We start from the raw sequence: 11,878 nt of genomic DNA, 5'->3' as shown, positions 1-11,878 counted from the left end.
CCTTGACGTCGGATATGAGAGCAAGTCTCAACTAAGAATGCTAGTGTTCGTTGAGCCACCGCAGTCAGAGGTTTTGGTATGGGTGTTGGAACCAGCAGATGTGTAAAGTGGTGATGTAACGATATAGGGCCTCGTTGAACAGTGCAACGACGGAATAGTTCCTCTTGGAGTGCTTGGTCTTTCCCGAGATAAAAAGGCCCCTATAGCGCCGCCCCTGGAACATTTGTAGGATCTATTTTCATAACTTAAACAAGAATACTCCTTGACTACGATCACGTCAAATTTTATCCCGATCAGACCAGCCGTTTAGAAATGCCATATTTATTTCCAAAACATTTCGATTCTGCCCCACTGTAATAAAGGTTTATCTTCCAAACTACAGAATCACTGGAAATGAGCACATAAGGTAGTTAAGAAATTTGACAACGTGGAATCTATAGAATACGGAAATGTGGAAGACCGATATCGGGAATTAAGGTTGAACATCTAAAACGACTAGCTGTCCACGGTAAAGGTGAATCTGTGCCTATTCGAGACGAACAGTCTTAAGTGTGAGACATTGTTACGAATGTGCAATAGCGATTTGAATTTAACAGTCTGTAACGGCTGCCTGCAACATTCATCATGTTTATAAACATGTCCATCAGTAGAAGCTTCCACTTATCAATAATGTTGATAGCATGCAGTTATTAGCATTGTCTGTAAGTATGGCAACATTAAATGTTTAAGATGCTAACATTAACAACGAAAGCTCTAGAATTCGAATATACTAGTTTTGACCGTTAAGAACAATCTAGGCTACTCGAATGAATTAGTGAGTGAGTTTATGACTGGCGATGTTAGAGTTAACATCAACTGTACATTATTAAGTATAATTTAATTTTTTGTGGTTATTAAAAACATATAGTGACTATTTAATCTGTTGTTGTACATTTTAATAAATTAAGAGTTGTTACAAATTTTAATCTACTAAACGGCTTTTATTTGCAATCAAAACTATCCGGTTTATTTAAAGGAAATAAATAAGATAAAAACGTAATACTATTAAAGTTATTAATTAAATGTACGGCGACCTATTGGATGTTTTCTACATAAATATATTGTGCTATAGTAAAATTTTAGGGTTTAGTTTACTGTCAAGTGAAAAAAGAAGGCATGTATCAATAAAACGAAGATTTGTGGGATCGTTTCATTTATAGTTTTGGCGAATTATACATAAAGAACGATGTATGATATAGTCCAAATTTTATCGCTACTTCTTTATTTTGAGCTCTAAATTATTTTTAACACCTGACTCTTTTTATTCTTTATCTGATGGGAGGTTCTGAGATCAAAACCAGGATGTTATATCTTTATCGCGTCTATATATATCTTTATGGATTACGATAGACTGCAATGAATTTAACTGAACTGTCGAAAAGGGGAAAGATGTCATAGTGAGCTTAACCACTGGCTAGGTATATACAGGGAGCAGTCTATGCGTGATCGTTTGGTATTAAACCTGTTGTTTAATCCATATCCCAGTTGTATTTGAACTACTATTGTCTGGTTGACTTCTGAAATATTCGAATTCCAAGTACGATACCGCATTATTCATTGCATCTTTAGGAATATCTTTCAAAGCTACCATTTACTAAATGTTATCGAACGGATCATGAAGATAGGTATCTTAACTTAGATAGCTATGTAGATTTCGTACATTTGAAGATATTTGATTACATGTGTTGAAAGAAAGTCCAAATTCAACTTCTTCCAAAGACATTCTGAAAGGAACTGGCATGTGATCATGACGTTGTGTTCCTTGACTGGTAAGAACTTGAAGACATCTGTATACAGCCAGCAAACGTTTTGAGAGAACAATTAAATACACTGAAATTACTCAGCAATGGTAACTGCACTGTGATCGAACAGTCGATCTGGCAATGTTGCCTGCAAGTTCATTGAGATTCTTGCATCTTCTTCTCAATTTATGGCGATTGTAGTTACATGTTTGAAAGCTTTTTTTTGAAAAGGCATTTAAAGTTGCACTCAAATCGTTTAATTTACTGGTCATGGGAAATCAGGATGTATAATTCATATTACTTAGTATAACAAATATTTCACTTCGATTTCCTTAATACAGCAGGAAAGTTTCCCTATGTGGAAACTCTTTGCGAAAGTATTCACAGACACTTATTCCTCTATGGCATAGTTTACAATGCACTACATAACGGCTTTTAAAGATGTCAAATTAATTTGATTAAAATGCATGCAAGTCGCATTTGCTTATGATTTATCTCATTTAAATATCATCTTTACTCAAATTCCTATACAAAAAAGGTATCCAAAATTCGTATTAAGTCCTCTGCAAAACTTTTACTTTATTTGTACTAAATTTCGATTTGCATCACTAACATAGCACACATCTGTTATAACAATACAACTATAAATAATCCAACTCTCTACCCAGACTTCTTTATACACCACACTTAACAATATTTTGTTTGCAATGATTATTGCTGTGAATTTAAAATTCAAGGTTCGATAAAGTATAAAAAATGTGCATAAATATTTTGTGTTAATTTTCAAGAAGTGTAAATGTTGTTTTTTTATTTATCAAAATTGCATATTGGGTGGTCATACTTGTGCAAGCCGAGATTCAAAGTTATATTTACATACAGAAATTAAAATGCCAATTTATTTGCAAACTAGGATTTCAGTGCAATGGAGTGCAGTAAAAAGTCTTGTGTTAAAGTGAGTGATTGAGCGGCTGAATGAGTGACACAGAAATGCACTTCCTCTTAAATGAATTGAGTGAGAAAATTGATGAAATCATGGGGACATTTATAAACTATTTACGTGTCTAGCATTGACAGACAAGTGTGGGCCAGTAACGTGATGGAGTGAGATTACAAGTGTATGCAGTTTTAGATTGAATAGGTGGTGATTTATTTTAGAAGTCATTAAATGTGACAGATTAGCGAGATTGGTGGGTTTTAAATAAAAGGAAATGTTATATAAGGTAGATGATTAAGTTTCTCAAATGCATATAAGTACTTAAGATCAAATATATCTTAAGTTTAAGTTATAAGATAAAGCTGACAGTAAATACTGATGATAGGATATCATTCTTTAGACTTTCCATTAAAAGATGGTAAATGTTATGTTTTGATGTATAAGCCGTAGTTGGGATATAGATTTAAATGCTCGAAACGAACATTACTCTAAATTTATATTGAACTTTAGACCCACGAGGAAACAATAACAACATCACATCCTCAACGACGGATGCAAGACCTTATAAAAATCCTCGATTAGTCGGTGATCGTTTAACATGGATCGTCAACCATGTTTTCAAACAAGTGTCGTCGAAATTGTGCACGACTTTAACTACAATAATGACTCTCACCTTGTCTTGAATGTTGACGACAAGATGAGCGACATTGTATTGAATGCAGTCTTTTGGTCTTTTACGAACTTTTCATTGTTATTGTGTGAATGACAAACTGAGCAACATTGTCTCCCTTTTAGTCATCCACCATTTGCGGGACATTTGTTCAAAAAAGACGTTGACGATTTGTTCTGGCTGTCCCTTACATGTCATCGTACACCTCTCATTGTGGATGTCTTAAAGAAGTGGCCAACTGGGAAATTCTCCGACGATACACAAGGAACAGTGTGCAAAACAGCGTTCTCAACTAAGTGTCTCAAAGATCGTGCACGACAACAGGAGCGTAACTTCACGACAACAGTTCAACTATATTATAGAAGATCAATCATACGGTCTTCAACTATTAATTGTAACCGTTACTGTGATCAAAATTTTTTAAGAGTATTTCGTTTACTAAGTCCTCGACAGAGTTTAATAAGAGAAGCTTTAAGAGATTGTCGCCCATCTTGATGTCAGCAAACTGTAATAAAACTCAACTTTTGTAGGTCATCTACAACAAAGGTTAAAAGAATACAACTTTCAGGACTTTGTCGTTAACATAGTTTCACTGAACTCAACATCAATCAAGATGTCGTCAAAAGAGTTGATAAAGCTCAAAATGTATGACCTTGTTATTGTAACAGTTCCGCTGTTGTGGAGAGGAAAAAATTGTATGTTGATGCAGCTGTAGATAGGTTGACAATCTTTGGCAGAGTTGGACTCGGATCGTCTCGGCGTGGAGATTGATCTAATTGTTGTGGAAACGGTAGAACTTTGTCTCTTTTCTTGCCATCATAAAGGGTTTGCAGGAGATGTTGTCGCTCTTATCTTTAACAGAGTTTACAAGGAAACAATTAAAAGTCTGTCATGAAAAAAGGTTGAAGGAAGACCGCTTTCAGGATTTTGGCGCTTACCTTTTCATTAACAAGTTTTACAGAAGACAATTTTGTCCCGTATCTAGTTGTTATAGAGATATTGTTGCTGGGAAGACAGCTCTTGAACGAAGAACTACAAGTCATTCCAGTGCATAGATCCGGCTCTCGTGTGAATATCTAGTCCTGACTAGAGTTGATGGACGATAAAGTTTTCGATTTTACTGCCCGTCTCGACAACAGCAGATTTGGATTTTACTGCCCGTCTCGACAACAGCAGATTTATGGAAAAGACTTTGCCACTAAATTTGTAAATATTCTCCATTTGAGAGCAAAAATAGCTATAAAAGTTGAATAAAGTATCCCTATTCCCATGATGTTCCACAGAACCAATAGACCTTTTTATATCAACTTTTTTTTAAATATAGATCGATTATTTATCCAAGATTTATATTTTTAATTAAATTTCTTTTAAAACAAAGTATTAACAAACCTTATTTGATTTAAAATAAAAAAACATATTTATCATCCTTAAAGACTCCCAAAAAGACACTCCCTGAAAACTTGCTTAACATTCAATTTAATCTTTAGTATTAAAATTTATTTCCAAAAGCCAATATCTACAATGTTTCAATTAATTCTTATTAAAATGAATTCCCCCAAAAGAAAAGTAGCAATAATCTTGAAAAAAACAGCACTCTTATCATGACAATGAAATCCTCCAAATAATAAACAATGCACAAAAAAATATTAAAAGGAAAACACCGATCCATATGTGACCATTTTCACAATAATATTACAAAAAAAAACACATCAAAAACAATGTGTTATTTCGGGTCCTTCGTTTAAATTTTTTGTTTACCTTTTGCCAAGTAGCAAAATGAGCCACCTCAAATAACACCCGTTCGTTGTGGCTGCAACCCAACAAAACACAATAAACAAATGAAATTGAAGGCTGATTACAATAGAGCTGAAGCCGCCCCAGCTTCAAAACAAAATGTTTTTAAAAAATTTTAAAAACAACAACGGAAACTTGTAACATCAATGCTCAGATAGTCAGCGAAATACAAATGAAAACAATATTGAAATCGAAAAAATAAGAAAACAATTCCCCAAAGCTTTTACAATGACGTTACAATTGAAAATACAAAACGCATTATAATAAAGGTAATGGAAAAAACGAAAAAAAAACTCGAAGAAGACAAAAAACCAAAAAAACACAGTTGATAAAATTTCGAATTGAACTTATAAAAGATAAAAAACCGAAAAGAAGAGTAACCTCTACTGTTTTGTTTCATCTTTGTGGAGACTGCCAAAAACAGCATGCGACACTTGAGGGCACAACACAGCAAACATTGTTTTGAAACGATGGTTACTTTGGAATAGCGCGCACACACAAACTCAGGCACACATCAGGAACAAACAATGAAGAGGACACAAAAGCTTTACAATATTAGCGACTGACCATGGACTGACGGTATGTAGCAGCGACAATCCATAAAAACGTATGGATGACTAAACGGACGGATGGAGGGACTTTTGGTTAAGAAAATCGCAATTGCAATCATAAGGACCCACTGGTCAATGGGTAAAAAGAAAATTCAAAATAAAAATCAACAACTACAGCAGCAATAATAAAATGCACTGAAATACGAGGGTTGTGTAATAAAAATATTTGAAATTTTTTATGGATTCAAAATAAAAGTAAAGCTAATTACTGTGAGTTATGTATTTTGAAGTCATTAATGAGTTAATTTAAAAAAAAAATCGGGAAAGATTTGCCAAACTCCTTACTAAGGTAAATCGTTGCATGACAAGACATGTCACAATAATTGATTTCGGTTAAAACCAGATCTGATTAACCACAATTATTTAGCATTGAGCGGAAAAATTGGAATTGGAAATAGTCCTTTTGATTTTTCTAACAGCCCTCCTAAACTCTTACAACTTTAGCATGCCCTTACAATCAGAATATAACTATACCATGTACAATATTTTGTTTGCAACAGTAACAAACTCACACATTTATTGTATTTAATATCGCAAACAATAACAACAAGAACAACAACTATAACAGCAGAAGTTATCGGCAAACAACCCAGCAGTTTAGCAAGTCGTAATTGTCACTAATGTCAGATTACATGGCTGACTCCAATTTATATATTTTGGTATTTGTAGTGCAGATAGAAGTCAATTGGTTACTTTGTATATCCCATGTAATCTAGCCTGAAGACAATTGTCACTTAAATGTCTCTAAGTAATCCAAAGTGTACTCACTTTAAACGTTTATTTTGTACTTTTTGTGATTAATTCGTACAAACTGGTTTTAAAAAATTATGTTGATTTAATTCTCATACAGTTTATTTAATTTTTGCTTAAGAATACACCTACATTTATTTTGTACTGCAGTTTAGAAAGTAGTTTTTTTACCCACCAGAAGTAATCTATTAGACAGTTGTTTGTTTACAACCAATCGGTTATTGGACTATCTATTTTAACTGACAATTTGAGGTCAATTAGAACCAGTACATGTTAAGATAACTAGCTATGTAGCTGATGAAGTAACCAGTTAGATAGCTAGTAAGGTAACCGGAATATAAATTCAATCCATCGACTTTTTTGGATCAGCTTTCGGACAGTCTCATTGTAATCCAAAAGGGTCAACTGACCCCTTCCTTAGGTCATGCAAGTGTTAAATTAACTAGCAAGTAGCTATGTTGCGTAAATAGTTGTCACCCTTAATGATAGGTCAAATCACTAGTTCGGGTCAGTACCCAAGAACTGCTGGGAACTAATTCACATACACACACACACACTTTAATAAAACAAAAACAACAATGACTACAACATAAAACACACAGCAACATTGAACGAACGACAGCAGTTGGCAATGGTCCGTGCGGCGCCAGTTGTGTCATATTTTTGTGGAATGTGCTGCTGTTGCTGCTGCTTATTGCTTGACTGCCACACATATAGAAACCGTCATACATAATATGAAAATGAGTACGAGTGCTACAATCAAACAAGCATGCCACCACAACCATTGCTATAGCCAACGCCAAAGTCATAGCCAAGCAACTGGCAATTCTGCCAGTCAGTCAGCCAGCCAAGCAGTCATGGTTAAGTTTTAAACCATATTTCCTTTATATGAGTGTACTTGTGTGTATACGAGTGTATTGGTTTGCAAAAATTTTATAACAAGGAACGATGTTAAACAAAAATTAAAAAAAGGAATCAGATAAAGAAAATAAGTAGGAGAATTGAGTGTGTGTTTCTCAAACGATGGAATCGACATTTAAATGAGCTGCTTCTCTGGTTTAGAAATACTATTGTTGTCCTTAACTTGACTCTAGTAATGTAGATTTACAAGTTAATTACCCATACAATTTCCTGTTGAGACTGAGAAAGATGATCCTTCATACATATGACGATCCAAACAGAAATTTCTTACATCCACTATAGTCCACCATCAATCAAAGCAATACAATCTGAGTGTCTAAATTTTTGAAAACTTCCTATATCCGCACTTAATAAATCAGAAAGTTCATTAAAAAATTACGATCCAAACAGACAATGTGTTCAATACTTTTTACAATATGATATTATACACAGTTTCTGTGGAACTCTTAGAACCAGGAAGATTAGACTTCGCAATCAGATGCACTGACATCGGTCCTAAAAGATGTTAATACTTAAAAAACAATGACATAGTTCAAGTAGACCTCTTACCAAATAACAGTTATCCCTTGTCATATAAAGTTTATCCCAAAATTAGCACAATATTTCTATTAAATAGAAAACATAGTTTTTTCATTAGATTGTTATTTTTTTATTAAACAATATGTTAAACAAGATAGGGTTATATGTGGAATAGCACATCGGGAAAATTTTCATGAGCATTTTGCATAAATGTGGCTAGATTTATTTGATGCAACATTCGTTCTTCAATGCAATTGTGGTTGTAAGATAGCTCAATGAAACTTTTGACTTTTAAAAACCCCATAATAAGAAATCCAATAGTGTTAAATCAAACAACCTAGGAAGCAGATTCTGATCATCAAAACAGGAGAGTATATAAACAGGAAATAACTCATGAATTAATTTAATTTTCTTGTTGAAATTGCATATCGTCCACTCCAATATCATCCAGTTTAGAACGTAAGAGTATAATTTTAAAGAAGTACGGTCCAATAATGCCTGCAGCCCAGTATCCGAACCCAACAGTGACACCTTGTAGATTCACTCCTGTAATGCTAAATTTTTACTAATTTTTGCTAAGCATTTTGCATAAATGTGGCTAAATTTCTTTGATGCAACATTCGTTCTTCAATGCAATTGTGGTTGTGAGATTGCTAGATGAAACTTTTGACTTCTAAAAACCCCATAATAAGATATCCAATAGTGTCAAATCAAACAACCTAGGGTGCAGATTCTGATTACTGAAACAGGATAGTATATTTCATGAAGTAATTAAATTGTCTTGTTGAAATTGCATATCGTCCACTCCAATATCATCCAGTTTAGATCGAAAGTGTTTCATTTTAAAGAAGTACGGTCCAATAATGCCTGCAGCCCAAAATATCCGCACCCAACAGTGACACGTTGTAGATACATTTGTTTATCGACAATCATATGTGGGTACTCTGAACCACAAATGCAGCAATTTTAACGATTAATAGATATATCAAGGAAAAAATATGCTTCATCTAAGATCATGATAAGTATACAAAACCTAAATCTTATGAAATATTCATGTAAACGAGTGTTTTAATTGAAGCATAACACTGAGATTTATTCCAGTTGAACTGTGTATATTAAATTTAAGTATGGAATTTGATCACGTTCATACGAGAACTACTAGTACGTTTTTACCAATCGATTCTCTGAAACCAATTTTATACCACTTTTAAATGCATGTCGGCAGGAACGTTGGTAATTTCACGTTCAATATTTTTTCTGAACTTCATCTAATCCAGACAAACAGGTCAATGGTGATGCAGGACTGGTGTTTATGAGCCCAATTTCAATTTCCAAACATACCCAACAATATTTCAAGAGGAAATTTACGCCATCGTAATATGCTCTTCGGAGTGTTTGCGAAGAAGATTATGGGGCGTTAGGTTATTTATTATGTCAGACAGCCAGGCGACACTTAGGGCGTTATCTTCCTATAAGGTGAGGTCTGGAGTCGACATGGTGCTCTTCACCCGAACCTGTCTTTGGCATCCCGCGGGGATACGCTATAGAAAGAGTTCGATCTTGGGTTGAATCAGAATTTGTTCGTAATTGGGGTAACTCAGACAGGCCAAACGAGTCATTACTCTATTCATAAGTAGGCAATGTTGGAACAAATGAGTGCAGATTATGCAAGCTGCACGATGAGACCTCTGAGCACGTGCTTTGTGACTGCCTGATGTTGGTGACGAGCAGAGCGAAATGGCTTGGAAGGGACTTAATGGCCCCTGGTGATCTTTTTGTTCTATTTATTGCTTCATACGTAACCTATCTGGAAAGGCTGCTTGAAACCTTACTATTAATAATAATAACAATCAGTAATCCATGGGCTTTAAATAGACTTAGAGAAGGTGCCCATATCTCGATTACCGATGTTCCCTTTAAGCAATTGTTAAACCAGCCATGTAAAATGTGGCACCATCTGGCTGGAACTAAGAAGGTAAGTCGATCCAATTCTTGAAGCATATGATGCTGGACAAAGCCGTTAGGCAACAAGTCATACATAGATCGCATTACACAAAAGAGATACAATTTAACATTCAGGATAACTTCCTTAAGATATATTTACAAACCCTAATCTTCCTGAGGGATGTATGGCATGAAGCCATTGTATGTTCCTCCAACGAATCGGAATTGTTGAAAAATTTTAGAAAAAAATGTCAGTTTCATCAGTAACAAACACGACAATCCACAAATTACACCCATTTGAAGGGTGTAATAGCTCTTGAAAAAAAAATTCATAAAAATCAGAAGCTTTATAAAACATTTGCCTTTGCTTTGGCATACAAGAAGAGTGCATGGTTTAATACCTTTGATTAACAGATGAAGTGGAAGTAAAGAAAGAACAGAAAAACCTAAAAACGAAGAGTATAAACATGAACCCAGCGCACCACACATCGACAACATCATCAGCAGCGGTGGCAGCACAACTCTGCAACAAAGCATGCTTCATTGGCAAAAATCCATGCAAAACAAGCAGTGGGCGCATTTGAAAAAAAAATTAAATAAATAAATTCTTTCTGTTATTCAATGTTTTTGTGTTTTTTTAATTTTATTTTCATATTTGTTGTTTGTATTTTGTTTTGTTTTCACAACCATATAACAAATGCCGCATGTTGCACTTATCATAGTCATATACATATTGTTGCAAACAACAAATGTGGTTGTTCTTTTTATTTGTTGTTGCTGCTGCTCCAACTATATCCGTACTCACTCCTTACTTTCATACAGAAATGTGTCTGTATGACCATTGTATTGTGTGTTAGAGCGCAGAGTCGCTCGTAATGACGGTGGCGGCATTTTTATGAAATTTTCAAAAGAATCTAGAAAAAAACCAAACTCCTCATCAGCATTATCCATACCTATTTATACACATCCTCACATAATCATTGAAAGTTTGCTGGCTGATGCTTACCAATTGCTTATGACTTTTCCGATGTTATTGCCAGCCAGCCAGCAGCAAGCAAGCCAGCACGTTCTCTAGGCAACCACAACGATATCCACAACAACGGCAACAGCAATATAATCTTGCTATTGCACAACTGTTGCGGTAATATATGCCTTTTAGGTTGTGGTTTTATAAGTAGATGAATAATTTAAACAAGTGATGATTTGGATTATCCCATCTCTGCACATTTTGGAATTAGCATTAAAATATCAATTGCTAATTTGTATTATAAGTTCGCTCGCTGCTCCCTCTTACGAAAGCTCTTTTTTTTATTTAGTTTTATTTTTCAGGCCGTCTTGATGGAGTCTTTGGATAATGAGATCTAGTCGCAGAACCCAGTCAGCCAGCCAACCAACCAACCTAAAAAATAAACTTCAACGTTTTGTTTTATTTATTCATTAAGGCGGTGTGTGAGTTCTTTATAAATGCAGTTACAACAGCATGCCTGCATAAATATATTTTCTGGAATGATTACATTACTTTTGCATTGCATCTCTTCATCTTCAAGTATGTTGTATAATCTAAGCTGGCTACGCTTTAAACTGATAAATATTTATCTATTTGCATTGGCCAGTATTTATTATATTCTATTTTGTTTTTTTGTTTTCTTTTTTTTTGGAGAAATGAATCTTTGATTATTTGAAGATTTGTTAGAATTTCTTTTTGCAATTTTCTTCTATCATTTGCAAATCAATTGTCCAGCATTGGGTGCGTTCATTCGTACGTTCATAACACCACATGGCTGTTTGGTAAGCAAGCAAGGGAGTTGTATAATCTGAAAGTCGTTACGAGGCAAAGATCGGAATTAACATACAGTAAAAGCATGGCGTTAATGGTAAAGGGTTTTGCATTAGGATATGTATTTATTTTTGGGTTTTGTTTGTGTAATTTTGTAAATCTTAAACTCTTTGGTCA

The sequence above is a fragment of the Calliphora vicina genome, chromosome 2 (assembly GCF_958450345.1).
Source record: "Calliphora vicina chromosome 2, idCalVici1.1, whole genome shotgun sequence".
NCBI classification, from domain to species: domain Eukaryota; kingdom Metazoa; phylum Arthropoda; class Insecta; order Diptera; family Calliphoridae; genus Calliphora; species Calliphora vicina.
The sequence above is the reverse complement of the archived record's forward strand: the minus strand, read 5'-3'. Positions refer to the sequence as shown.